This window comes from Patella vulgata, chromosome 8 (genome assembly GCF_932274485.2).
Source record: "Patella vulgata chromosome 8, xgPatVulg1.2, whole genome shotgun sequence".
Classification (NCBI taxonomy): Eukaryota; Metazoa; Mollusca; class Gastropoda; family Patellidae; genus Patella; species Patella vulgata.
In genome coordinates this window covers 24,074,723-24,100,703 of record NC_065886.2, presented here as the reverse complement: position 1 = coordinate 24,100,703, position 25,981 = coordinate 24,074,723, and the positions used below count along the sequence as shown (strand labels likewise).

General features: G+C 35.6%; 1 protein-coding gene across 1 annotated transcript in view; it reads right to left on the bottom strand.

Moving 5' to 3' along the window:
- Window positions 1–1,232, bottom strand: part of LOC126830294 (protocadherin-9) — a 101,849-nt gene extending 100,617 nt beyond the window's left edge. The window contains exon 1 of the mRNA XM_050560659.2: window positions 720–1,232. The gene's annotated coding sequence lies outside the window, so the exon portion shown is untranslated. The remainder of the gene's footprint in view (window positions 1–719) is intronic.
- Between the last annotated feature and the right edge of the window lie 24,749 nt (window positions 1,233–25,981).

The following is a 25,981-nucleotide window of genomic DNA, read 5'->3' as shown; positions in this document are numbered from 1 at the left end:
TCGTTGTGGAAGCGTTTATCCAAAATGTCAATCTAAAGTTATCCTCGGAAATGTGTGTGCACCAGTAGAAATGGTTAATGCTTAATGAATAATCAATACCAATGCGAAAGCCTGGTAACAAAATGCATTAATTTTTTCACAATAAAATAATGAGTAACCATGAAATGAAAATGGTGTTTAGAACAGCAGAATGACGGGATATTTTTTTGGCATAGACTTAAATGTGAAAAGCGAAAACCAAAACCAATCTGTGCAACAATTGCAACTATTATGACAAATAACAAAGACTACAAGCAACCTTTAATGCTACCAGATACAATTAAGGCATTGAAGTGGGGAGGCGTAGTTTTTCTGAGGGGAGAGCTCTTCGTTCGAACGTAGGGCTTAACGTCCAATTTCGCAGAGGGTAATATGACAGACCGCAAGCGGTCTTATATTCGCAGAGATCTTTTATGCGAGGGGAAACCGGAGTACACCCATTGAGCTGAGAAGGTACCCGAAACATACGCCCACCCCTAGGGCTCGAAACCACGACTACAAACCAGAAATGGCCGGCCAACTAGGAGAGAGCTAATCAAATTTCCAATTTCAGAAGACCTGACCCATTTTTACGCTCATATCATCTGGTTAATCTACAGTATATAAATTTCTAAATATTTAAATAAAATTGTGAACAAATAATGAATAACAAATATGATACGAACTAGCAAAAGTCATACCTTAAATCCTCCCAGTCCAATTGATGATTAGTTGACTTTAACGGATGAGGGGTCGATTGATCATTTGTCCTTGAATAACAACTTAATCTCCGTCGATCAAATCGGGATTTAGATCACAAAGCGTGAAGCTTCCCACAATAAAACTGTGAAAAGAATAAAAGGCGAACAGATTGTTAATGAGACATTTGTCTGGTGTTTTTGTTTAGGTAAAACACGCGGGTCGTCTTTCGATGTTTCACAATACGTAATAACTAGTTTGGTGGCATGGTCCCATCATACAACACGAATATGTCACTTCGGATATATTCAGTCAGCTCAGAACGTCAAACCGGCGTTAAGACTAAAGCACGGATCGTGATGTTTTTGTAAATAACGTCGAGCTTTCCGCCACAAACAAGGGAAACAGCGTGTAACCTCTTATTCCGGCATAATACAAGCTGTCAGTCTGTCTTTGCGTAGCTTCCAGTCAAACCATAATCAATGCTATAACATTCCTATGAACCCATTGATAGATATATAGAGTAGTGCGGTTAGTGGATGGCTATATCCAAGCTCCACACGTAGATCTTAAAACACCAGATTAGACTCCAAGATACATTCCTCTCTGCACTTTGACAATTTCTCATCGTTCTTGATGTTCTAAAGGTTAACCGACTGCTTCAGAATAAGCGACTAGGCGTTAATTCAGATCTGTAGCAAACATTTGCTGATAGTCTTTGAATGCTTCTTTTGTTCTTTCTCAGTTGTCAAAGCAGTGCCACAAGTATTGCCTTTAACCACTAGTTTAGCCGTTTGATTTCTATTTTTCTTCTTTAGTTCGTACTTGATTATAAAGATTAAAATTGTGTTCAGTTGCGTTAGTCACTTAACGAGCTTTTTGATGTAATTTTAAATTTACGGAATTTTGTATAGGAATACAAGTAGTTGAACATTTGTGCCGATCCTTTGGGTGTAGTTATATTGTTAAAGAAAAACAAACAGCACAATCTCCGTTGCCTTTCTTAAAACCACGATCTACAGTTTTTTGTGTCGGTAAATGGTGACTCGCGACTGTAGTGGATGAAATTAACAGTGCGACCTGTCTTCGAATACAAATTATCCTATGAAATATCCAGATACTGTCGATACTGATAATTTTATGGTCTTTTAACTATCAATCGTTGCTTCCGATCTGTGTTAACTCATGTTTACATCAAAGTATTAGTTTTGTTTTTAATATGCCATATACTAGATAGTCTACATGTCTGAGATGGGTGGAAAAAGATACATTTTAAATATAGCATAGCTCAAAACAGATTCTCTTAAGTATACAGCGGTTTAGTTTATTATGAGAGAGAGGCGATTAACTAACTGCATGTTTTGTATTTGATCATCAAACAGGAGATGTAAATAAAATCAACGCCTGATGTAAGACTATAATTTATAACCACTTTTAAATTTTTGACAGTGTGTCATTCGAAATTGTATTTATTTGCAGCTTTAAAATAGAAAGAAGAGAAGGTCGTGAAGAAAGAAGTCTCGTCAAAATCTCCCTAATGCTAGGTTCCCACTCACAATAACGATTCGCGCTATGATTTAAATCTTGGTTTTAATCGTGGAGTAATCGTGGTGACCCTATCAGGTCTTATCATATACTGAGGTCAGTCTTGGCAATCGTGTTGATCGTATCGAAACGTATCTGAACGGATTTGCACGTAGCAGATCATCCTGGATTCAATGGGAACAATCATATCGTAACAATCGCCGACAGTGCGGAAACCTAGCATTAAGGCACATATCATTGCATATACCGTCTTCATTATTGTGGTTGTTGCAGAAAACTAAAACGTTAACTCTCATTTCATTTTATTTAAAGATACATTATGGAAGATTTGATAAAGAGCTGACAGTTCTCGCTATAATAGTTAAAAACTAGATAATGTAAAGGCAATTTGCTGAATATTTCAGTCAAATTGATCCACTCTGAACCGAGATTTTAGCGATTGGAGTTTGGGCCTAGCCTCGATCATCATTACTAAAGTCTTTACGATAAAAAAGGTAGTTTCGATTATCTATTTCATGATGGGATCCTAATCAAGTAAATATCACAGGATAGCGTTGACATCGATAGTCGATTATGGTCTGGATAAGTTGATTAATGTCTAATTAATAATTTAGATAACATTTCAGGCCTAAAGAAAGACCTGAAATAGGCAGATTTAGCTCTTGCATAATGTATGTTTAATTACTGTTATTTAGTACCCGGTGTTACGAAAAGCACTTTGAAATCTGTTTAATTAATGTTTATCTTACATGATAGCTAAACATATATAATTACTCTAAATAAACAGTTCCAGGGGACAAATAAACATTAATTTCTGAATCCGGATAAATTTTAATCTCGGGTCAGATTAGATGCAGTAGATGTCACTTTGTTTGAGTCTTATTCTAAATTCAGTTCTATTACGCTTAATCACAACGATAACATGTAGTGCCAACTTCATGGTGGCATGCATGTAATCATTACATTACAAATCAAAACTGACATGATGTAAAAATAATATAAATTTTATCTAAGAAATTAAAGTAGTTTTTCGATGCAATAAGTAACAATTCATTAGGAAGAGACACTTGTGTCGAGGGGAATTCTAAATACATTTCTAGAATATAAAATCACAAAAACAAGTCGGAGTGCTAACTTCATATTGATGTGGACGAACACGCTACAATTACAAATCAAAGTTGACGTGATGTAAAAATACTAGAAATTTCATCTAACAAGTTAAACTTAGTTTTTAGTATATCAAGTTGCGAGTTTTTGAAAAACGATACTGAAATGAAGAATAAAATAAATTTTAATTTGCAATATGTCGGCGATTTTTAATAATTTTCGTGACACATCTCTGTCAGTAGTCGTTAAACCTGAGAAGTGGGAATAGAAACACGTCGACGCCATGTTGGTTTATAAACCTCTCAATTATTAATATCCTCTCTCTCCGATATTACAACCGAGGAAATCAGATGTCAAAAATGTCAAATGCACGTTTAATGAATTATTCATAAAAGGTTTTTAAGATGTGCACCTCGGTGACAAGCATTTCATTGTCGCTGCTACACATTACTGAACTTTTGGCCTACACAAGAGATTTCTTCGGTATGTGACTTTAGTCCATTTCTGTATTCCCATTAACCACATACTATTACGTAAGTCTCTAGAAACATTGAAATTCATTGATCTGAGTGGACGCAAACAAAAATGTAACTGTAATCAATATGAACTTCATGGTATTGGTACAGAAACTTGAAGTAATATAAAATAAAATTCCTGATAACAATTTTTCGAATTGAGAGGGTGGAGGGCTTATATTTTATAAAATAAAGCTTATTTCTTTCGGTTTTGTCATTAGCTTGGTTGGTTCAGGAACAGTAGGACGTTAAACCGCATTTCATTTTATTTCATTTTATCAGACAGTAGCAATTAAGTATCGTAATTAGTCCTACTTTCACTCTATATAAAACAGTGACCTGTTTCACAGCTAGTATAACACACCCGCTAATTACTGTCTGCTGTATAATTTAAGTTCTAACCACTTTCTATACGTATTAAACATTAATTTAGAGTAATGATGATTTGTATCATTTAATGACATAAATTGTCATTAGTAAAAGTCATCGGTTCAGGGCAGTGGGTTGTCGACTAGAACGTCCCTGGTGTGGGACCATCGGAATTTTTCAGACCCGATCATCGTTTAGACAAAAGGAGTTCCACCCGTGTACACATTGGCGTGCGCGTAAAATACCCCTTGGCATTTAAAAATCAAAGAAATATTGACGAAACACCACTGTGTCGTGTCCTTCCCCGCATCTTAATGTGATTATACATTAAAAATCACCATGTGTTAGTCTCTAAATGATGGAAGTATTGGGTTGTCGAAACGTGAGTCCCTGTATTTATTAATCAGTTGCTGTATGGTCTGACAAGACCGGGTCTCCTTCGTCGCATTACAGTCAACCACAACCGAAAAAAAAAGTTGGCGACCATAATTCTAAAATAACAAATACCTACTATTTGTAATAGACATCAGTCAGGGATCAGCATTTAGGGTATTGATTTGGGGACTTGCCCAATGACCCACTGTCCTGGGCTCCTGTCTTGTCACTGTGTTCATTATTCAGAGTTCGCTAAAGAACGATTTCCTGGGTGGGTTTGAAAACGCGTTTGTGGCCGTCCAATTTTCGAAAATTTCCAAGAAAAGGACCCCCGGACCCCTTTCCATGCCCGCGCTCTCTCCCAAAAGTTCACGGCCCCTCCCAAGCCAGCAATCTGACTACTGACATGCACTCAAGGATAGATTAGATATTGTAATGTTAGTCTTAGTATAATACCGACGTATTGTGTTGACGAGACGATAAACACCTAATCCATTCAAGTCCCGAAATCACCTGCTTTTTTTCAACAGGACGCTAAACCGCCATTTCTCAATTATTTCATTCACACATTTTAGCAAACGTCATAATTTTTTTACAGTGTAACCGAGTTGAATTAAGTACACTGATAACTTGACACACAAGGAACGCAGTATATATCGCCTTTCGTTGTTACAAATTATGATTACGTGCGCCCATGTTAAACTTCAACAATACTCATATTACCAAAATATGTTTAATATAAATAAGAACATGAGTTATATCTGTTGTTACAGCACAAAATAATTAGTTTACATTATTCTCTGAAAACCTGCGTCTAAGATTACGGCCAACCTTTCCTGACTTTTGGACAAGTAATGAAAATTCTGCCTTATAATTATTGCTGGTGATTGGGAAAGGTTTTCGATGCGTTATCGAAATAATTGCACGTTATGTATTTATTCACAATCCAATAAATATAGACTTGCATTGCATTAGTACAGACTTTTCCTACGCCTATAAAATTCACATTTCATCGAAAATACAATTGTCCTCCTCAAACTATTGATAAACTGCATTCTATTTGTCAAAATGTCCTGGCTTCGAATAACGACGTCGGGTCGGGTGGCCGAATGGTTAACACGTGCGCGTTTGATCATAAGGTCTGTTATTGAGTCAAGTAGCGTGGTTTCGATTCTCCGCTTGTACGTGACAAGGAGTAGGGTCGCCTGTCCAACCTCGTGGGCTTTCTTCGGGTCCTCCCACTGCTAAAGACCCCTACGCACAAGCGAATTGTTGAAATAAAATTGAACCTCTCTCTCTCTCTCTCTCTCTCTCGAATTATGGCGTGGGGCAAAAATATTTTTGGTGTTTTCAAGTCTGGTTCCTACTTGTTTTTCATTTCAGGCTGATGCCCGTGGGACGCAAAACCGAGGTCCCGTGAACGAATTAGCAGTGTATATACGTAAAATACCCCTTCGATGAAGAAGAATAGGCGGAAACGACACTGTCCCAGAAATATCCTTCCGCTTGCCTTGCTCACATCATAATACTATATTATGTGTTGATGAAACCAACATATGGTACATTTTTATTGGAGGTCTCACATTAACATGCTCGATCGTCTTGTGTTACTTTTTGATTAATTAACGTAAAAGCAAGAATATAAAAAAATGTGCAATTTTATCTTGATATAGTGAAGTGTGCAACGAAACTTAATTACTCCAAACTCCTTGATTTAATAACATCCACGATTAAGTGCCCTTAATGTTGGTCGAAGTGCCGCTTTTACATCTTGCATCAATTTCCTTTCATTGCTTACACAACTTAAAATATTTTGTATACGATAAAAATGTTTTATGAAAATTAAGAAAGGCAATAATTACACAACGTATCTAAAACTTAAAGTTTAGTAAGTGGTATTCAAGAATATCGAAAGCTGTTTCACACAGTCCTTTATTCCTTGCAGCAAGTGCGCAATAGCGTGGCGCGTTTGGCTCATTTTATAATAGCATTTGCTTGTTATCCGCATCCAACGACAGCCGTAACAATTACTAAGGCAGCCCCACACGTAACCAATGAATAGTGTTTTTGAAATCTGATTTGGTCGAATTATGACAGAATTTGGTGGGTTTATTTGTTATATAATCAAAGTGTAATCTGCCATATTATATAATTACTGGAAAAGATTAAAAACATTACATTGTTTAAACTGTTCTTTCACTCATATTTACCAAAGTCAGTTCTAAAAAATTAAAGTACGAGATAGTAAAATTGTATCACGTATTTAATTATGTATTGTTTCCCTTTATGTCCATTTGCAATAATAAGTAAATGTACACATCTGTATATGTAAATGTATGAGGGAAATTTGGGCTGGCAGCAGCGCTACGGCATACCCTTACCTCGAATTTCAACTGTCAACGTTTACGTGCACGCAAACTTATACACGGGGCCTCAGTATTTAGTACCATCCGAAGGACTAGACGCTGTTCCATGCAAGACCATGTGTCCTGCAAAATAGACAAGGAGAAGATAACACCGGAAAATCCCAATGAATATTCCAACACCTACGAAACCGAAACCGACACCTACAGATAAGCAAGTCCGTGCCTTACTCACTGAAACACCGCGGCTCCATACTGTTTGATAAGTAACCGAATTTACAGACTAAATCTTCTTTCCCAACGCCTATACAACACAAGTAGGTAATTCTGAAACAAACACACTGACATTTCATTATTTGTGTTATTAATTAGCATATGCACAGAATTAAAAGAAATACTACGCTTCCTGGTAATGAATACGGTTTTTGGAGGATATCTATTTCATATTGTCTAATATAATTCCTTAACCAACTGTCTCTAATGTTCTTTGTTTTACACTTTAAACTGATCTTATGAATTGCAACCTTAAAAGGGCTACGGGTTATAGCGTTTTAATTACCTTGGTATATTTTTTGTATAGACGTTAGATTTATAGGATTAATGTCCTAGGTGATGCATGGTGATATACAGGCAGTAAAAAGGGAGTTAGGCGACAAACTTAGATCATATTCCTAAGGACAAACATTATTTACCAGTTATTTGGAGACACAGGTTTATCTCAATTCCCATATTGGAGCTTATCTACTACTAAGCATTGAACCAAGATTTGTTAACAGTAATTGTGTGCTCCACTGTATGTTGATTATTATTAACCGAAGAATATAGTAATACAAGAGTCCTGTCTTCATTTATTCAACAACGAAGATTCAACTAACTATACAAAAATTACACAATATCAGTACCTTTGAGAAATGTTGTGCTGCTTTGTATTTCGGTGAGTGTCATTCTTATAGACCACGATGAACAATCTACACAAGTTCGAGAACTCTGATCCTGTAGAACGTGAGGGTTTCAATGACAGTGACTGTGAAATATATAGTAGTAGGACTATAGCCACAGCCAGTTGAAAAAAACTTATTGAAAACCTCTAGAATTGCAAAAGCGACGACAATATACCGCAAACTGTACCATTATAATCGAATCCGTCGTACAGCGCAATGACAATTAATTAATGGTAGTTGTTTTGGTTCTAGCTTTATTGTCAATACAGATATTTACTTTAAATCGTAAAGTAGTGTCCTATTTCAAATTAATCACGCCAATCAATATCGCCATGATACTAAGCTATTAATAATTGATTCCAGGTACATATTCTAGAGAGTTTTATTAATATGAAATGAAACAAAATGTGGTTTAACATCTTACTTTAATGCACCGGCTGGATTTATATAAAGGCGGGTATACGCCGTACGCGAACTGTCAAGCGTACGCGCCATCGTGTACACGGGACCTCGGTTTTATCGTACCATCCTAGGCACAAGACATTGTTCCTTGCCAGTTCGGAGACCAACAAGGCATCTTTTCCAGTGACAGATTAGAGTGAATAGAGTTTTTGAACAATTTTTCTTACAGTATGATCTCAAAGCGATATCTTAAATAGCATTAATTTATTACATACAAATCACGATGCAGTATATGCTGACAATTTCTAGAACACCTGATACCACAATTAAAGATTGACGACAGTGCAGTTCTTTAACTTCTATTCCTACTGACTAGTCCCAAAGTGGGAGAGTTATTCATAACATAATATAAATAATGATTGCACAATCCACGGTATGCTTACAATTTAAAGAACACCGACGTCACCTCCGTTGTTTTTGTATATCGTACTTTGTATCTTACAAATTGTAAAATCTTATTGGTAATTTTGTAATTTCTGGTCGCTATGGAGTTTATATTTGCTAATAAATATATACCATGTTTGCTTTTCTAGAAATAAAATAAAATGGGGTCAAACGGCTTACTTTTCTGCCCCAAAAAGGCTAAGGAAGTCAGGCATACATCCTGCAAAGGGTATTAGGAAGTAATTTTAGCTCGAACAGAGGTGCTACGACCTATTGTTATTTCCATTTCCAGTTGGCAGTGGATCTTTAACGTGTTGACAATGGTATACATTGTGCTATGTGGGTGACTTTGTGTGGACACTGGTGTTTCCACCTACTATTCATCGAATTCCATCCGAAAAAAATAAAATAAACACCCTTTCCTGTCAGGTCCTCCGTACTGCATGACACACGTGAAAGGGGACGGTGTAATCCTGGGGAACTATTTTTGGTGATTCACCGGAATTTACGACTAGATCTATTAGACCAATTAAGTTTTCGTCATCAAAGTCGCGGAGATGTAAATAAGGTTAGGCGTGATTGTTGGCGATATTGTAGGTTAGGTCCAGGGTTAGGGTTGGGATTAGCGCTAGCTCTATTTGCATCTCGTGATCTTTGACCAAACTTGAAGTTGGCCTTAACAAATAGATCTAACCCTGATTTACTTAGTCAGCGCCACACTCACCGAGCTAACGAGAGCCACCAAAATGTTCTTTAGAAAACAGATGTTATGCAACCAACTCTAGTCAAAGACAAAAGCACCAAGTGTCATTTTCCTTCAATTTCCGTATAATTTAATCAGTTGTCAAACTTGAAATTTAAATGATATCTGGGAAACTTAATTAATATTCCTTGGGTCGAATTTATAACTATTAGAGGGTATGGGGAGTATTCTTGCCGTTGAGATCCCAGTATCAGATAAAGGAAGACCAAGGGGAATAGTTATTAGCTTTGACAAATGGAGTTGGACCTTACGCAATAATCAAACCCCCATGCTCATTAAATGAAAACAAAATCAACGACGCTCAGATTGGGCCACCATAACAATTACGGGACCTTCTTATATTTTTAAGGATTTTATCCTTTTCATTGGATAAAAGTGAAAATCTTAAAAACAAATTTAGCTTTCAGTCAATGAAAAGACTGCATCATATGTGACTTTTGTTTGTTTTTCTGTTCAGGCTGAAATTTAGTGTATAGGGGTTTCTCGGACCGGGGAGTAACATAGGCCTGGCGGCGGTGTACTACCACTTCAGGTTTCGGATTTATACCACTTTTGGTTCCGGGCACAACCCGTGCAGCGCCGGGTCATCCGTTAGTTTTAAATAATTATTTTAACTTTTTGACGAGTTGCGACCAATAAACTTGGTGTTGTAATAGTTTAATTAAGAATTTGGTGTGCATTGTTTCTAATTCCGATTCCGCTTTTGGATGACGTATTTAACTAGGCGATAAATTAGATGGCGCCTGCATCTTGGTTTTAGTGAACAGCTGACCTCCTATAACAGTTGAGGTCAGCAGAATTACCCGGTCTTAAGAAACGACAAAGCGTCCAAAAAGGCATGTTATAGATATGCATATCCGAAATTAAATACTTTAATAAACACATCAACAATACTGGATATTTGAAATTTTGACTAAACAGTGTAATTCCGACACAGATAAATAATAGCTTCCAAATTTTTAAAAAAAAACCCACAGGGAAGACTATATACACGCCATGTACCTCATAATCAAAATTCAGTTCAATTACATGAAAATTTGTCATCCCATAATTGTTTCTGGTGAGTAAAAATGTTCACCCTTTCAATATTCAACCTTCTGCTGTCCTTTGTTCTGATAATGATGAGCGACGTCTATCTGCAATGTTTGTGAAAATGTCCCAAAGGTCGGCAGTGTTTCACAATTTGAAACTAGGCATCCATATTGGGAGTTATTAGTTTGCTTTTTATCTTTAAAATCTTGCATTTCGCACAGAGTAATATCAAACGTATTATGTGTGTTATTACTAGGTTAGCACAATTATGTTAGCTTGATAGTTTCCATACAATAAGATGGCACTTTTCTACCCCTGTGGTCGGCTTCCACACATATAAAGTTTTCGATAACACCCATGGTTTCTTGTCATCGAAAACTCCAAATGTTTACGTGTGGTTATCATATTTTGTTAATAAAACACACACGAAGAGCCCTTTGAAGATCCAATTTGTGGAACAATTATCAGTATTTCTCGGAGAAATTGATGTTTTATCCAAGGTCCTATCAATGATACATGGCTAATTATAGCGTTTGACAATGCCCATCATGCAATGATTTGTTCACCGATACTGTATCGAGATTATTTCGATAACAACATGATACAAGCGATAACATGGCGGTTGTTGATGGCGCAATGTTATTACATTAGTATCATCATGCATTATAGATGTCTTTACATGTTGAAATGCGATTTCCGTTAATAGTGATTGTATCTAAGCAATCCTATTGTGTATTGACGGGGCCGCTATAATATATACATGCATCAAATCTAAATTCCCCTTTGTGGATCGTTTCAATTAAAACGGTTTTACTTCATCAATAATGAGAGAACATTCATTGAAACATATCTCTCAGATGGTATCAGCCTATTTCAAGAAGGTTTAATTTGAAATAAGATCTCACATTCACATTTTTTAGGGGCGATAAATCTTTTGAGTCGGAACAAATTTGGTGAAAATATTGCAAATACATGCATAGAATCGGGGAAATGAATTTTATAAAAGGTCTCTTGGGATTTTTAACACCATAACAACGAAATGATGAAAGGCAATTTTACGAGTATAGAATAAAACAACGTTAATTAAATTATAAAAAATACATAGAATTGTATAATTTTTTTAGCTAGTTGTATTATTAAAAGTGTTAGGAATAATATAATTGATTTAATGTTATTGAGCATTTATACTTGATCAGTATATGGTGACATCATACTAGTGCTGATAGTGGCGCCAATATTTGAACTTTAAAGGTGACAGTGTACGGATATTTCAAAGGAGGCCATTGACATTTCTGTCACACTCATATAGATTCATTGCTGTTAGTATAAATCATAGTATATGAATACTGTTTTCTGTTTTGCAACACTTTGTGGTAGAACAACTTCCACAAAGTACTGGAAGAATCCAGTATGTCAGCTAATTGTTACAAAATTATCTTTTTCACTTAGACTAGAGTTTATGGATTTGTATTATCACCAAAAAAGATCAGGTTCTTTTAGCTTTTCTCTCGACTATATTCAAATTTATTTACTGAAGGGTTTGCGTTAATGACAATTTCTTACTGAAAGTTCTATTTAAAAAAAAGTAATCAGCGAGGATTTGTCAGATACTGTACAAATGATTAAAAAAGCAAACATTTTGTAAAGCTTCAATCGCACAAATGTGTTTCCCGAATTAGATCGAGCTCCTTCAAGTTCACATTGACGGATAAGCCAGTGATTGAGATATTTATTAAAGAGACATTTTGTTTTATAACGAATTCTCGAAATATACAAGATTCCAAATGCCTGGTTTATAAAAGATAAAGCAGCATTTTTAGTGAACGAGTTTTAAAATATACGACAGAGAGAATTACACCGAGAATTGCACCACATATAACAAGCAGAAATGAACCGTGAAGACAAAACTCACAAAATACATATATTGTAAAACTACTATCAAGAGTGGGAGGGGAGGGGAGGGGAGGGGAGGGGGGGCAAAAATGACGAAGAGCGGAGTATCTCACAAAGTTTTATATCTAGTGCATTTCATGGTGTGCATGTAAGATATCTTAGTATTAGTACAAGAAACTGATATTTTATGATGTTCTGTTTTGATTTTGTAGATATATGTTCATCCATTATAAAGGAAGGTAATTTATAGGATTTGCCAAATACCATATGTAGGGGAATGAAAGTATTAAATACAATGTTAGGACATAAGACAACAGTAAGGGTGGTGTTCCCCAACACAATTCCCAAATAAATTAATTATAATTTTTAGCTACTCATAAAGCGTTAGGCAATCAAGTGGCTTATCAATATCAAATTTAGTCACGATACTGTTGTTATATAACTATACATCAAGTTTCATCACGCTCACTCAATTGGAATCAAAGGTATCTCATCACACTCACTCAATTGGAATCAAAGGTATACACAAGACAGAGAGATCGTTACTGTCTTTTGTATCTTCTTCTGCATAACACTGCTAACGGTTCTAATGAATAGTGCCTAACTTCCAGCTTCCCCCTACTGCTAAAGACCCAACGAGCAAAAGAAAATTTGAAATTAGATTGTATCATATATTAGTCCCGAAATTGCCTAGATTGTGTCAAGTGGGCGTTAAACTCCATTTCTCTCGCTCTCTCAAGCAAACGTGTCTCTTTATTAAGTGCTGTCTTTTATCAGTAGACATGCACTTGAAGGAGCTCGAACTAATTATTTGAAAATTTCTTTTTAATGGAAATCAAGTCACAACACAATCAATATTTTGAAACACTTGAACGCTGTTGTAGGAGTTAAAAACAATAACGTAGAAGTGGATGAAAAATATTATAAAACTATTTTCAAAAGCCTACAAGACATTTTATTATGAATCTTTTGTGATAAAACACTTCATCTTCCAAGAGAGGAAATTTTAAAATCGTGTTGTAACGGTTAATTAAATCTTATAAACATTTTATCAGTAATCAATGTGTAGATGGTTTTATTTCGATTAAACTGGTAGGTTAAGAAGTAGCTCAAGTGTAAAACGTGGAAACGGTGAAAGATTTTAGATAATAGCTTAACTTAATTATAAGCGTATTCCATTTTGCTAAACAATTAGAGCATATGCAGTTTGTCTCGCATAAGGGTATAGTTATTATTTATGACTATGGATTCCCTCAGCGTGCCAATATGGCTGACCCCGCACTTAATAATACAATCAGGTGGTCATTGCAAGAATACAGAACCCCTACCGGACGCCATTATGAATGGATATTTTCATTTTGTAAATGGCGACGGTTCAAAACGACAAATTTGTCTTTTGAATTCATGACAATAAACAGTCATCTATCGCTCTAGTTCCTGTATTCGACATAACTGAACCATAGTTATTTTGACTATCTTAAATTGGAAGATGGCCGCTAACCATAACCTAGATTCTGAATAGATCATGTTTTGCTCAAACGAGATTAATACAACGTACGTTGGTCTATATTTCTGTAACCTGACATTCATTCTCTGCCTCATCTTACTAATGAGAGTTTGTTTTTGATATTGCGTTTGACTAACGTAAATAATCAGTTTATCTTGGATAAAGTAGCGGCATTTTAATAAAATGTGCTATTGTGGCGGTTGAACCGTATCTTCACCTTGGCCTTCATTGGGTTCTGTTGTTCCATATTACTATATATAGCGGCAGATTAGTAAACCCATTTCGTAATTTTTATTTTAGATAAGAATTCTTTATGAATATATAAAGATATGTATGTATATTTTAATATCATATACTTAGCAGTTGGCATATAGCAAGAATAAGGACCTCTTCAAATCTAACTTATGAATAAGTTAAATTGAGGATATGTTGCAAATAAAACAAATATGAGCGATCTAGTTCGATTTAAATTGTTGGAGTAGGATTTTCCTAATTAGCACACGACAAGTTCATTGACAGTCTAGAAGGCTGTGAAGGATAACCTCAGGGGCAATCAGAAATAACAAACACTGGTATTGTTAATTTAGAGGAAATACCCCGTTTCGAACCTTCAAAGGTAAGTCCCAGTTTGTTGACGGCTGTCCAAAGGCTAAAAAAACCTTACAAACAGGGTCTGATCCTTTGGACTATCTCCTATCATCCATCAATGGATGTATAATAGCCATACAAAGGACATTGAACGAGTGAGATATCGTTGATGACGACTTTAATACTTTGGATATTCACAAATCAGTCGATTCGCGATCCTAATATACAACTACACATTATTTTCTTTTATATATGGTGGATGATAATGCATTGTACGACTAACATAACAAAAACGCTCTTTTCAAGAAGGAAATATATTACCAGAGCGTTCCCTGGCTATTTGCGTCGTTGAAGCATTATTCCTCCGGGCATTCTCCGATTTATCAGGGACGGTTCAACATTTTTAGAGCTAATACAATAACCAAGATGGCGAATTAACGGTTATTTTCGTCTGAACTTTCAAAATTAGATATTAACTAAAGTCTGGCCTTTAGTCTAGAGCCATTACATCAAAGAGCAATTCGGTGTCTTTCTACCAATACGGTGTGCTCTATCCATATTTCGTGCATTTAAAACACAAAGCAATGGCTTTAATCTCCACTATATGTCTTGTGAGTTAAAACAATATTCGTGTTAAGACATTAAATTTAGCAATCGATTTACTTTACACTTATTGTCAAAGAAAACTAAACGGAATGTGGTTTAACGTCTTACTTTTCTACACCAACCCGGCGAATGAAGACGGTAAGTGATCTACGAACGAATTACAACTGTCAATGATTATTGTGTCCACGACTACACGACTGGACATCCGTGTTCGTAACACCCGAACAACTAGACGCTTTCCATTGTCAGACCCCTATCCCGCATCACTGACAAGTGGAAACAAAAATTCCGACAAACCTAGGTTAATTCCGGGTCGGTTATTGATCTATGGCCACACTAACCGAGGTCTACTATCAAACAACATACAGTTATCAAGCTCAAATATTTTATTTCTTAACAAGAGTTCAACATTATGACAAATGGGATAACGACAATGAACTAAAGGCAAGGCAATAAATTCTGTACCCATCTATAATATCTTTAATTCAGACAACTTTGTTACTCAGACACATGGAGATTTTTATCAATGGCATGCTGGTTCTTCGTCGAATACGAACACATTCGTCTAAATCTAAAATCATTTCCTTTTTAAATTTCGACATGATATTTCTTGAAATTTGACATGAACATTTGAATGTAATGTATTAATTGAATTTCCTTTATTCAATTTATGCTTTTTTAAAGACATTATCGTTACATTAATGGTATTTACTTAAAGATATCCAGAATTACAGAAATAGATTAAAATCTATTCTTTGGCCTTAATTGGATTATAGAATGTTATTCCATCAATGTCATAACTAACATGGGTAGCATCCTTTTGTTTTCTTGAAATATTAACAGTGGAGTACTCACAGGATGCTTCACGAATCGCCAATATAAATCTAATTCTTGTAATAATATCTAACATTACCAATTGTTATGGATTGTTTTTACAGGATGAAACCCTCTAATCAATTTAATCTCATGTATAATATCTGAACGCATGAACCATGCTTAAGTAACATTGTCTTTTAATGATTATGGCAAGTTGGTTGGTCGATTAGTGAATCTGTGATCAGTATCAATGTAAAATGATTGTTAAACCAGTTGTTTTTGTGTTATTTCACTTGGTGTATGGTTGTGTATGAAATCAAATGAAATAAGGTTTAACATCCTATTTTTCTGCACCAACCGCTCGACTGAAGACGGGTATGCACCATAAAGTGTGCTATGAGGGAAATTGTGCCCGGACAGTAGCGTTTCCGCGTACTCTTATGTACACTGTACTTCGGTTTGTCGTCCCAGCCAAACTACTAGTCTCTATGTCCTGCAACACCACAACAGGAATAAGGGGATACAAATTAGGAAAATTCCAAGGAACTTGTCATGTATGGTAAAGCTGACGTTAGTAGGGCCAATATATTACACGTTTCTATAACGAAGGTTTGTTTCTGACAAGGTTCCATTAGACAGAACTCTATCTCCAATGACATGACTGAGCATTTAACCACGGGAACTGGGAATTCAAAGTTCTTTTTATGTCTTCCTATTCCTACCCTACACTGGGAACATTTGTATGCAACATGATTAATGGGGCTAAATCGCTAATATTAGGGACCTAGAAATTGACACAACTCGGCCACAATGCATATACACCTAATATGTTTGTATATAAACTGATTTACATTCAATCATTGCCGTTTCTACTAAAATGCTTATTTTGTCTTAAATATTGGATATCAGAAGCCCATCTTTTCCCGGTAAGATCACAACATCAATGTTGATTTAAATTGACAAATAATTCGTGTTTTTAATGTCGAAGACTTAGGATGATATTGAGTTAAAGACTTAGCTACTTTAACCTCCATAAATAAGACTGAGATAAATAACTGCATAATATTCTTCCTTTTCCTCAATAGAATTATTCTATCTTCGTAGATTGTTTAGTAAATTGTCTGGAGGTAGCCCCATTACGCGAGGATTATCCAGTCATAAATCTTAATGGGAAATAATCTCGCCTACTTTCACTGTTCCACCCGCATTATGTCTGGGCTCAATTCAAAAACACCGGAAACAAGCGGAATTTATCGAGTAATGCCGACTGATGTCGTTGATGAATTAATAAGTTCCATTGTATGTGTCATAAACGATAATGCGTTCCCATGTCATTGCCTTACAGGTAGAATAACTTTTTGGGCTTCTGAAATCCAATTTGTATTTAACTGGTCTGGTGACTTTACTGCTGGTGGCCCAAGGCCCCCGACTATCTTAAATCTAGAAACTCGACTAGAACCTTTTTTCTTTGTCGGGCCCTCTTTCCTACAACAATAATAACAGAAAACCAATGGTCATGAGTATCGTGCTCCGATCTCTAGCCGGCCGGTCACCTCTGAGTTGCGGCGGTGGTTTCGATCCCTGGGATGAGCTTGGATACAAGGACACCTTCTCAACCTCACTGGCTACTCCAGGTAGTTTGGTTTCTTCCCCCAGAAAAGACGCGTGGGCTAAGTATAATAAAAAAAAATGTCTGGTCTGCAATATCATCCTTGTATTGATGGAAGAGGACGTTAAATACTACGAACAACCAGAACCGGCACTGCCAAGAACCTTAGTGAGCCAGTGCTGTACTCACTTGAACAAAGTAACAAATGGAGTAATAGTTTCCTAATTAGCTTTATAATTTGTTACCAACATGTCGTGAGAACTGAAGGTAAAACTACAAATTTTATAGAATTGTGAAACAATGGAATAATTAAATTATTACTACATAACAAAAAAAGACAAAGAAACTAAATTATGAGATAGTGAGACTGAGTTGCAAGCTAATTAGGAAATACAGAATTCCCTAGTGTTCGTGTCTAGTTTAATCCTGATCAAGATAAAAAACATGTTTGGTCGGAATTGTTGTTAATTTTATCAACGATCAGTCTCAATGTCGACATGATATTGTTATTGCCATAGTCTGGATTTCTCATTATCAACACAGGCATAAAATAGAACGTAAAACTAGACGTTACGTGGACTTTCATCTCTCAAATGTACAATTAAATGTCATTTATTACTTTTTATTACATCATTGTTAAGCGGACATTTTCTTTTCTACAATGACAATTGCTTTAAATGTTTAATATAAATCTATTATTCAAAGGCAAGAAGGAATCGTCGGGACTGTAAAAGAAAAACAACTTTTTCAATACAAAGTCATTTAATTATTTCGTATGGTCTTTATAGTTTTCTTTTAAAGTCTCTGTGTGCCATTTACATTTTGTAGACAATATCAAATTTCCCGCTTTTAACATTTGATTAAGAAAACAAAATAAAAATTTCAATGTTGGATGATCTACCAACTTGGAATAAAAAGAGGCTCATGAGAAGATTGTTTTAGCAAAGTGGCGTTGGCTTGACCATATACCGTTTATGTCGTCTGCAGGGAATACCGAATGATGACAAACTTCCATATATGTATTTATAGCAACCAATAGGGGACATAAGGGGCGGTGACGGTCCACCCGGGTGGCTAGATGGAATAAGGCTCGTGTATTGTCTACTGTTGACAGTTACTTTTCTCCCGGGACAGTGCCTGACACAATTTTCCACGACAACACTAATTACTGCTTAACATAATAAGTCTGCTTGACATGTTTTGTGTTTTTACCCCCTTTACTAGAACACATTATCTGAGGTTTAAACAGAACATAATATTATATTAAAGTAGACAGCAGGAACTTATCCTTTAACCCACGGTCTAGCCGATTTTCATCAACCATTTCTCTCTAACTCTCGATTTCTCAAGGGGGTATTACCTAATGCCCGTAAAACCAACATCACGCAATCCGTTTTCTCCCGTGGATTAATGCAGTTCATAAAAATATTTAAGGTCATTAGTTTAGCTTTGTTGTTTTCTTTTTCGATATTATTTCTAAAAACCAAACAACTTCCATTTGTGAATATTTAAATGGAAATTCATATTATTTAAAAATCTGTATTAAATTCACATTGCAACATAATAACTATATAACATAATTTATAAGTGTGCAGTTTTGACATTTCGAAATGAAATACGTAGTTTCAAACACAGTTAAAGTTTTCAGATATATTAAGTTAAACATCAGCTGTCTACACACCAACTGGCATATCGGATTAACAACTGTCGTGTTGACTGGCACCTTCGAGTATCACAATATCAACGCTCTAGTGGTGCAAATCCCTACAATTTATTCTGTGGACAAATGTATATCTTTAGCGGAACCAGTGTGGTATGTTATGTTGAATTTAACACAATTTATGGTTGAAAACTGGAATCAATAGATATACACAAAGAGACACAAACAGATTATATTTAAGACGGTATTTTCACAGATAACCTATTAGACGATTGCTATCTGAATGTCAGCTTTCGGTTCATAAAAGTTTTCGGTCTGTGGTTATCTTCTCCGATTGAAAATATTAAGCAAACGTTTCTCGATACGAACAGACATTACGGAATATTTTTTAACTGCGGTATATTTTTCTAAGAAAAAATGTCTTTTCACAGACAGTCTGTTAGAGGTTTGCTATTTGAAATACGGGTTTCTGTCATAGAAGATTTAAATTCTATGCGTTTCTTGCCCTAATGAATATACTAAGCAAACGATTATGGACACAACCTGTCTACCCTTGGCACACCGCGGTTTATTTTTTAAACCAAATAATACTCAATACGTATATAGGTACAAAAACGTAATAGTCTTCAAGGTCGGAAAAGGGACACCAAACACTTTGTACACCGGTATGTGATTTGTTAACCCCGCACCCACTTATTTAAAAAAAAAACGACATTTTCTGGTATATGATTAATAGCATGGTCTAGTAAGTTCCAGTTTGGAAATCCAGAAACTTTAAAACTATCTAAATTTCGACACATTAGAAAAAATTGGAATAAACAAAATACAACAGTATCTCGCTTAAAATGAAGAAATTGGTCTTAACAAAAAAAATGTGGATTATATTGACAAAACGGAAGCGAAGATTTTGTTAGTGGACTAACATCCATAAAAATACGTGTCCTTGATTCCCGGGGGACAATCTAAATATCTAATGTTGCCAAATAGCGTTCGTGGAAATGTTAATGGCCGTTAATCTTTCGTTTGGAGACGTTAAAGCGCGTTTGAAGACTCTTAACTGACTTTTAATACCGAGTTGCTGTATAAGTAAACAGCATAATAATCCTCGCTTACTGAGCGTCATGGGAAATTTGACAAAGCAACCTGACAGGAAATGGGAGTACATAATGCTATAGTAAAGCAAATTAAGGACTGTATTTATAAAGTTGATGGCAACAAAACAAGTATTTAATACACTAACCCCGCTTATTAAACTAACATACCAAACGACAATAAAACATGGCCGTCATCGTCTAATGATCAAAATCATATCTAACGATGCATAAGATTGTTGACGATCAAAATTCAGCAGGGCGACTCGAAATTTAGAAATAAAATAAGATGAAGGCGTTCCATAAAAACATCTCAAAGTGATTAAGCTACGGGAGGCAGGAGTTCTTCCAATTATGACTGTCGATAATGCTGTCCCCCTCATGGATACCAATAGTTGTTTGATTATGGTGAAATATTTAGATTTACTCGCAATCTAGTGGTACACTTTTATTTAAATAATACGCTTGTCCGTGGCAATATTTTACAGCGGTAGGAAACCGAAGGTCCTGGAGAAAACTTACGAGGTTAGACAGGCAATCCAAATCCTTGCTACGTACAAGAGTGGATCGAAACTACGTCACTTGAATCAATAATATACCTTATGATTTAAGTTATGAACGGACAACGAACCGACAGACGAGGGTGAATACAATATAATCAACATTACAGACAATCTATCCAGATTTATGAAAAACTTTAGAAAATGAAATTACAAGCATGGCTAATATTTTTTATAAATTCTTTGTGACAAACATCTGTACATTATTTTTCTGTCATCCTGAACTTCTGGAAAATCAATTTGACGGAATCACTTGCTTGGAAACGTTGAGAAAATACTCCTTTAAATGGCGCTAAATTAAATTAATAATTGTTCTGACATAAGTATGTGTTATAGTTTATTATGGCAATAATATTTTCATTTTTAAATAGTTATGCCAGAAGCATCATAAGATTGATGTGTGTTCAATGTCGATCTACGTGTATTTAAGCCCTTCAATCAAATAGATATATAATTCTTAAAGACATCTTTGAAATTCAATTGTATAAAGCAACTGCAGAGCACTAACAGTCTCGACGAGCCCAGGACGGACCCATTTGGCAGAGGTTGGGAATATACGAATAGTCAAGCGGATAACTACATTTATCAGGAAAATATTTCAAAGACGGATACGAGCATAAATATTGGCACTGTTGAAAAAGCTCATTCGCTCGAAAATCCAATATGGCTGCCATATTGAAGATTTGTAAAAATTGTCTAACTCACTAAAATTTACATGTACATGTAGTATTATTGCGATGATTACGTACCTGGTGACGACAACATACGACCATATATTTTTTACGCTGTTGATAGTCTATTTGGAATACACCTAAGGGGTTTACCACTTTATACTTCTCTCGGTGGAACAAATAATGTAGTCAAACGTAACATTCTTGAAGTATCTGTACCCAAGTATGCTGTGATCTAAAATACCATTGTTAACTTCGATGGAATATATTTCATATTATTATGTAATGTTATGTACGAAAATGGTGTTTACAGTACAATACAGATTTAACATATAAATCATTTTGCATAACAAGGCGTCGTTTACCTTGCTTTGATCATTGAAACTATGGTATATTATTTCCTCACGATCCCGAACCTCACCACATCTTAAAATCATTACCAGTAGTAGAGCATAATATAAAGACTATTATTTGGGTAATCTTTGCCAATACCACCGCAAATCAACTGCCATTATGGATCACCGTAACTACTTTATTTAAATATATGTATGAGTGAAAGACAAATTACAGCCCACCCTCACTCCTTATTTAACAGTTTATTTATCGGTTTCCAGTCTGGTGTCTCATTGTCAGCGGTGCAGGGTGGCCGAGAGAGTTCATCGGGATTTTCCGACCCGGTTTCAGCTTATCAGTGGTGCAGGACGGAAGGCCTGACAGTCCAGCTCTCTAGTCGTTCGGATGGGACGAAAAACCAAGGTCCCGTGTATACATTGGCATGCATGTAAAAGATCCTTTGACAGTTGGAATTCGATATGAGTAGGCTATAGTGCACAGTGTATGAAATAAAATGGGTGTTTAACGTCCTACTTTTCTGCTCCGACTGGGCTAATGAAGACGGGCTTACGTCATGCAGTGTGTTATGAGGGACATTTTGCCCGGACAGCCGCGCTAGGGATTAATCTAATTTCGAATACCAACTGCCAAGGGATCTTTTACGTGCACGCCAATGTATACACGAGACCTCGGCTTTTCGTACTATCCGAACTACTAGACAGCTGTCCTTGTCAGGCCCTCCGTCCTGCACCCTGACAAGAAAAAACCAAGCGGGAAAATCTCGATGAACTTTCTCGGCCAACACAGGGGGCGAACCCGCGACCTCCAGGCTAGCGAGCCAGCATCTTACTCACTTAGCCACCATGGCTGCCGGAGCAGAACACTAGGACGTTAAACCCCATTTCATTTTCATTTCGCATCTGTTCTTATGTAAAAGATGGTTGGAATCCGATGAAGGACAGGCCAAATATTCCTCATAGCACACTGCTATACAACGTTAAACCTCATTTCATTTTTACAGTAGAATATCGTGTTTAGCATTACACATATGTATATAGATCTAAGTTCGTGACATGTACAGTTACATCGATAGCTTATCCTAAAATATCTCTTTATCGAAATACTGTAAAAGTTAAAGTATAAAACAGCCATGATTTAAGCCATTACTATCTGTACATCTGATCAATATTTCCCTTGTAGTTTAAATCGTCCGTACATTGCCCATAAACAAATGAATATAACTTTCAGGCTTCAGCACGTAAATACTTATCGCTTCTGATGCCGAAGCCATAATACAACCCGAAACAATTAGCATACAAATTAAAGTTTCGGCACGTTCAACGTTTGATACTTTAAACGTTGTATCAATACTACACGTCTACGTTTCTCTACAGAGGAATTTGTGTCCATCAGTAAAATACATCTTCGGACTTGATGTGATTTGTCTACACAGGGGGTGTTAATCCATTGATACGATGGCCCGTTTTAACGTTTTAGATCTATATCAGAGTCCATCGCTGGGATATGGCCCTTTTAAGATCGAATGTTCTATAATTCCATCTGTGGGATACAGGTGTATAAAGTTTGAGCGATAAATCTTATTCAATTGCTAGGATACATACTGTCGTACATATTCTAATCTGTTTTCGGATTGGCAATTCTAAATACGAAATTATATAATAGTACTTACATTTTTTAGAACTTACAGGTAATAATGCGTTTTTAAGTTTTGATATTCTAAAAGGCATGCTAATGTACAGCTATACTATCCATCAGTTCCTTCTCCTAAGCCCTCTATTCTAAAATGCACTTGCTAATTATTTGACAAATGTGATATTAAAACCCTTTGGACCATATTATTATCAGATTAACAGAGACGCGACTCTATTAAATCTGTAGTCTCTTGATAATAAATCTACCTAAGCCCTTCAGCCATATTGAATACGATTGGGAATAAATGTCCCACAAGTCTTTTCCGGTTTAGTCTTGATTATCTAGACTAATCCCGGATCTGGTGTTTGAATTAATATGGTTGTTTGCTATGTCGGAAGAGAATAATATAAAATCTATAAAAGATGACACGGAATAAACGTATGTCGCTAGATATGAATATGATAATCCCGACATAAAACTTAGAACAGAATGCGTTACTTCCCGAGACGACAATCAAATATAACATAGGCTTTCAGATAAAATAAGATTAGATTTGATTGTGTCATTACATTCATCATGGACACAATACAAAGTCTGATTGCAGTAGTAAAATCTCAGACACAAGGCCCATTTATGCAGCAGTGCAATAATGCAGTAGTACATAAAAACACAAATTCTACAATTTGATAACTTTTATTGACAAATGTTGGCCAGTTAAAATAACAAAAGTAAGGGAAGTATATTCTTCTGCTTTGAAAGTCTAAATTGGCATATCTTCGAAATGTTGAATCCGTTAAACACCCATGCCCTAAGATTATTACAGTTCTTAAATGAGAATTCAAGCTAATGTTTAAGGTACTCATGCATGTGAATGTCTCTGTTGTTTCGTATTAGTATCCATTTAATTCAAAGAAAGGCATGTTTAAGTTTCCATAGTAATGCTATTGGGACTACTTTGTATCATTTAATATTGGTAGTTGTGGCATATTTGTGATTAGGGGGGCCATGCACGGTGTCTTTGTGCGAATGGGGTTAAACGTAGTTAGAACACTGTTTGACGTTATTTTTTAAAAATTAAAATATAAGTTTATATCAATTATTCTTATATTCCTCTATAAACAGTTAAATGACGTAAACATCTTTTTAAATCATATAGCTATCTTGCTGAATATCTTACTGATATAATGTCAAGTTTTAGATTTCAAATTTTTGAACATTATAATTCTTATACTGTATGATATATCCCTACCAGTTTATATTAAAACGGTTACCTGAATTTTCAGAAGCATTCGAATTAATCTACATCTACAAATAGGCCGCATCTAAGTTGTGAGACATGTCTGCGATTTTGCGGTCAGAGTGATCTACTGAATTTTTTTACCTGTAAATACATGCTAGAAAATAAAATTGATATTCAAACAAAGGGAATAAAATGAGCACCATTAAAACAAACTTATTTGCATTGACATTTAGAAATGATTTTTCCATATTTATAAAAATTAAAGATTAAAAAACAAATTGGTTCGATCATTTTAGAAAACATCATTGTGTTAACATAAATATTAGTTCAAAGTAAATACACGTCTTTCTATGGCCTATTATTAATGGTATTTGTATTAAGGTCGGCATTGCTGGAAGACACGCCCTTTCATCCCTTCATGGAATTGGTAACAATGAAAGTTATCGGGTGCCTAGATTAAAAACAATGGACTATAGTCAGACATTAATAGCTGGAAGGTGAGGAGATGATGTCGATAAAAGCTGATTGTATTGAACTTCTTTGTTTTTTGTTGGGGTTTTTTACAACATACACGACTAATCGGGATATGTGCAAAATAATCTTGTCATTGGCATGGTTTCAAATGGGGATTAGGGTCCTACTTTTCTTTACCAAACGGGCTCATAAAGACGGACATAGGCTATGAGGGACATTTTGAGAGGACAGCGCCATTTAGTCGTCATCCAACTGACAAGAGTTCTTGAAATAAACCAGAGTAAATACTAGATAAATTATAGGACCCAGTACAATAACAATTAATCCTCGAATTACTACTGTCAGGAATAGACAAAACAGCTCCCCAACAAGACCCATGCATCTACTTCATATTTCTTCAACTAATCACAAGAGTAAGCGAATCTCCGTATGACACTGTATACAAATTTGACGCTATTAACATTCGTTTTAGTCGAGGCTAACCTGTCTATTGTTTTTGAAAATAATGGGCTAAACATTAAGATATGTACTGGTAACAGAATTTAACGACGGGCGGAGATATACCTGTACAGCGGAAGGAAGTACTTCGATTTGGGCATCATTCTGTTTTCCCTAACTAATACTGTGTTAAAAAGCTTTAAACTATATTGTACTGGTTATTTATAGAGATAACATCAATTCAACATTTCAATGTTTACTGTGCAAGC